Source organism: Sycon ciliatum, unplaced genomic scaffold (assembly GCF_964019385.1).
Source record: "Sycon ciliatum unplaced genomic scaffold, ocSycCili1.1 SCAFFOLD_1360, whole genome shotgun sequence".
NCBI lineage: Eukaryota > Metazoa > Porifera > Calcarea > Leucosolenida > Sycettidae > Sycon > Sycon ciliatum.
The window spans coordinates 30,590-35,135 of NW_027045062.1; the positions used below are offsets into that span (position 1 = coordinate 30,590).

Below are 4,546 nucleotides of genomic sequence, written 5' to 3' on the forward strand. Positions count from 1 at the left end.
TACACAATGTTTCAAAGTATTAGCCAGTGATCCCTTTATACAACATGTATGGCATAACACTGCGTAATAATGCCGATGTACTGGGTGTCTAAAGGCAGTACAGTGTATTTACATGTACTAAAAATATATATTAAAAAAAAAAACCGCCCGCCCGCCCGTAAAAAAAATGTCCATGTTAGTCGAACCACACACCTTCTTTAGTTTGGCCTTACATCTTCATTTGGTCCATCCAATCATTAAACAGTAGAGTGCTGAGTACTAGTATGGGAACCCCTCGGGGAGCGGGCTGTCTTCAGGTGGTTCGGATGAGAAGAAAGTTCGTATAAGGTCCGCAGCAGTCACACATCTATCTAAACATGCACATCACAGTCCCGCATGTTTTCATCAGTTTACGTTCTCTTCGGCAGTGCAACAGGAACTAGTCACACTCCAGCTCCTTCAAAATGACTACTGCGGTTTAATTGGCTGTCCATCCGAGTCCATACTCAAACCTGTTGTAATACATCTTGTGCATCGCTGGAATGGTGCTGCGAGTGGTGCCAAAAATCAGCGGAAATCTAGAAAAAGCTGCTGATCTTGTTTTTTTGTCAGCCCTACCAGACGATCCGGATAATCGGCGCTCGACTGTACATATGTATGGGCAGCTTGACAGTGTGGTAACCGTAACTTTATCTAATCACAATTTAAAAAAGGGAGGACCATGAGTCTACAAGTTATCCGTTTTGTCCAACACTAAAGCGGGATTCACAGAAGCTTTTTTGCGATGCGACACGCGATGCGACAGGCGCGAAACCGGGAAAACCCCAAATCGCAGCCTTGTCGCACCCCACGCAACTGCCGCAACTGGGCCATCGCAAGCCATCGCAGAAGTTGAGCTTGCTGCTTGGCTCAACTTTTGCGATGCGATGCGATGCGACAAGCGATTTGGCGTACGATTTTGACCTTTTCTACAGCAAAGTTGTACAAAGGTTCAAGAGTTGCCTATAAATTTGTACAAGTTGTGTCAAACCGCGCCAATATCATGGTGACGTAGCCAAATCAGCAAGATTTTGTCGCATCACCAGTGATCACTGACTTCTTCTGTGAATGGTATTTCGCGAGTTCGCATCGCACGCGTCCGTCGCAGATCGCGTCGCATCGCGTGTCGCATCGCAAAAAAGCTTCTGTGAATCCCGCTTTACCACAAGAAGGATTTATGGTCCTCTCTTTTTCTAAATTTTTATCCTTGGCTCTCCATCCGAGTTTTTTCTAGTTACATGTACCAGTATACTGGACTGAGTACAGTAGGCTATCCCCAGCAACCATGGCAACGCCTTGACTTGCGCCGTTGAATTGCTGTGCCCGTTCCTTTTCTTTGTGCTCTTTATTTGTACTTCAGTACCCTTTCCAGAACTCAGATGGGGAGCCAAGGAAAAAAGTAACATGGAAATTGAAAATTTGGTTTAGTTGGTGGACTCGATCACATAACTTGTGCCCACAATCTCCACGTTACAAATTCTTTCCAGAACACATGGAATTTCTCCGAGTAGATCCCCTCGATAGGCAATAGTGAAACTGCAGTGTAACGAACTAGGCCGGATGGAACCGGTCCAGTTGGTCAGGCCATGGCCGGACCAATGTTTTTTTTGCCCACCAATGTGTGTTTACCGCTGAGGAGGTCATGTGTATACCCTCCATATCATACACAAACTGTATGAAAGTCATGTGTATACCCTACATATCATACACAAACTGTATGAAAGGCTAGGGTATGGCCGGACCAATCAGAAACTGCTTTCGCCAGTCCTGAGAACCCCATCATGGCCCAGGCAAGGGATGGAAAATCAGTACTTAGTAATGATGTGGCAAGAGAGACTGAGTGGAAGAGTGGAAAAACGAACAGGGTTCTAAACAAAGTACTAAATACAGTAAAACATGTCGTCGTCAAGGCGACCACTCGGACAGATAAGGCGACCACCTGCCCGCAAAGACCACTGCTACCATGACCGAGGGATGCTATTTCCAGTCAAATGTCCCTGGATAAGGAGACCACCTGGCAATGGATACCACATTTTGAATGTCCCTTGAGTGGTCGTCTTTAACAGGTTTCACTGTACATCTTTGGTCATCAAGAACTTGTACCGTTTTTTTCTCATCAGAAGTCTTCATCAGTCTTTCTGAGCTAGGTCTCCAGACCTGGTGAGAAGGCGGAAATGCCTGTTCACTTGGTGAAGTAAGATAAAATTAACAACAAGTCCACAATCTTTAACATGTATACTATCGAAGCAAACTGAATGCCGTGCTATGTAGCTGAAGCGCACGGAATGCCGTGCTATGTAGCTGGAGCACACGGAGAGGAGAGAGAACGAGCGAGCGAGAGAGAAGAGAGAGAGAGAGAGAGAGAGAGAGAGAGAGAGAGAGAGAGAGAGAGAGAGAGAGAGAGAGAGAGAGAGAGAGAGAGAGAGAGAGAGAGAGAGAGAGAGAGAGAGAGAGAGAGAGAGAGAGAGAGAGGACATAGTTCTGCCACCTTTCAATTTCAACGTACCTCTCTATAACATGACCAGCTGTAATGTCAGTAGTGGCACTGGTTTGATTCTTGGTTTGCTTGTAGGGCGCAGGCACCCACATTCAGTGACCCAGTAAATTTGGCACTGGGTGCATAGTTTAGTCGCAAAGTGAAGATTCACGGGTAAAAAGCCCCAAACTTGGAGATAGTTATTATTCAGCTTTCAGCAGCCGTAGGCAAGTTCTTTAGAGGAATGTGGGTCTTTTTCTGGGTGCCCTTGTCTATGTCCAGCTACACAACGAGATGAGGATGGTCATTGTCATTTTCTGAGCTGCGAACGGGCAGAAAGGTGAGAAAATGTCGGATTTTGACCATTTGTGCTCACCTTTCAATTTCAACGTACCTCTCTATAACATGAGCCAGCTGTAATGTCAGTAGTCGCATATGTTTGATTTTTGGTTTGCTTGTAGGGCGCAGGCACCCACATTCAGTGACCCAGAAAATTTGGCACTGCTGTGAATAGTTTAGTCGCAAAGTGAAGATTCACGTGTAAAAAGCCCCAAACTTGGAGATAGGTTATTATTCAGCTTTCAGCAGCCGTGGGCGATTTCTTTAGAGAAATGTGGGTCTTTTTCTGAATGCCCTTGTCTATGTCCAGATACACAACGAGATGAGGATGGTCATTGTCATTTTCTGAGCTGCGAACGGGCAGAAAGGTGAGAAAATGTCGGATTTTGACCATTTGTGCTCACCTTTCAATTTCAACATACCTCTCTATAACATGACCCAGCTGTAATGTCAGTAGTCGCACTGGTTTGATTTTTGGTTTGCTTGTAGGGCGCAGGCACCCACATTCAGTGACCCAGAAAATTTGGCACTGCTGTGAATAGTTTAGTCGCAAAAGTGAAGATTCACGGGTAAAAAGCCCCAAACTTGGAGATAGGTTAATATTCAGCTTTCAGCAGGCATGGGCGAGTTCTTTAGAGAAATGTGGGTCTTTTTGTGGGTGCCCTTGTCTATGTCAAGCTACACAACGAGATGAGGATGGTCATTGTCATTTTCTGAGCTGCGAACGGGCAGAAAGGTGGAAAATGTCGGATTTTGACCATTTCAGCTCACCTTTCAATTTCAACGTACCTCTCTATAACATGACCCAGCTGTAATGTCAGTAGTGGCACTGGTTTGATTTTTGGTTTGCTTGTAGGGCGCAGGCACCCACATTCAGTGACCCAGTAAATTTGGCACTGATGTGCATAGTTTAGTCGCAAAGTGAAGATTCACGGGTAAAAAGCCCCAAACTTGGAGATAGGGTATTATTCAGCTTTCAGCAGCCGTGGGCGAGTTCTTTAGAGAAATGTGGGTCTTTTTCTGGGTGCCCTTGTTATGTCCAGATACACAACGAGATGAGGATGGTCATTGTCATTTTCTTAACTGCGAACGGGCAGAAAGGTGAGAAAATGTCGGATTTTGACCATTTGTGCTCACCTTTCAATTTCAACGTACCTCTCTATAACATGAGCCAGCTGTAATGTCAGTAGTCGCATATGTTTGATTTTTGGTTTGCTTGTAGGGCGCAGGCACCCACATTCAGTGACCCAGAAAATTTGGCACTGCTGTGAATAGTTTAGTCGCAAAGTGAAGATTCACGGGTAAAAAGCCCCAAACTTGGAGATAGGTTATTATTCAGCTTTCAGCAGCCGTGGGCGAGTTCTTTAGAGAAATGTGGGTCTTTTTCTTGGTGCCCTTGTCTATGTCCAGCTACACAACGAGATGAGGATGGTAATCGTCATTTTCTGAGCTGCGAACGGGCAGAAAGGTGAGAAAATGTCGGATTTTGACCATTTGTGCTCCGCCAGATTCGTGCACGAGGTTTCCGAGAGCCGAGATAAAGGTCTTTCCGGTCACAGCTTGCTTTTTTGATCTCTCGTTTCGAAAGCTTTCGACAGAGTCTGGCACGCCGGTCTCCTCAAGAAGCTGCAACACCTCGGCCGGCCTGAAGGATACAGCCCTGCAATGGCTGGTCAACTACCTCACCCATCGCCGTTACGCGTGTTCGTGTCG

The 4,546-nt window shown here is 45.8% G+C and overlaps 1 long non-coding RNA gene across 1 annotated transcript; it reads left to right on the forward strand.

Moving 5' to 3' along the window:
• The first annotated feature begins 2,774 nt into the window (after nt 1-2,774).
• On the forward strand, nt 2,775-4,301 carry LOC135830835 (uncharacterized). Its single transcript, XR_010556115.1, has 4 exons — nt 2,775-2,834; nt 3,144-3,201; nt 3,512-3,569; nt 4,244-4,301. It is a non-coding gene; the product is annotated as an uncharacterized LOC135830835 (long non-coding RNA).
• The last annotated feature ends 245 nt before the right edge of the window (nt 4,302-4,546 follow it).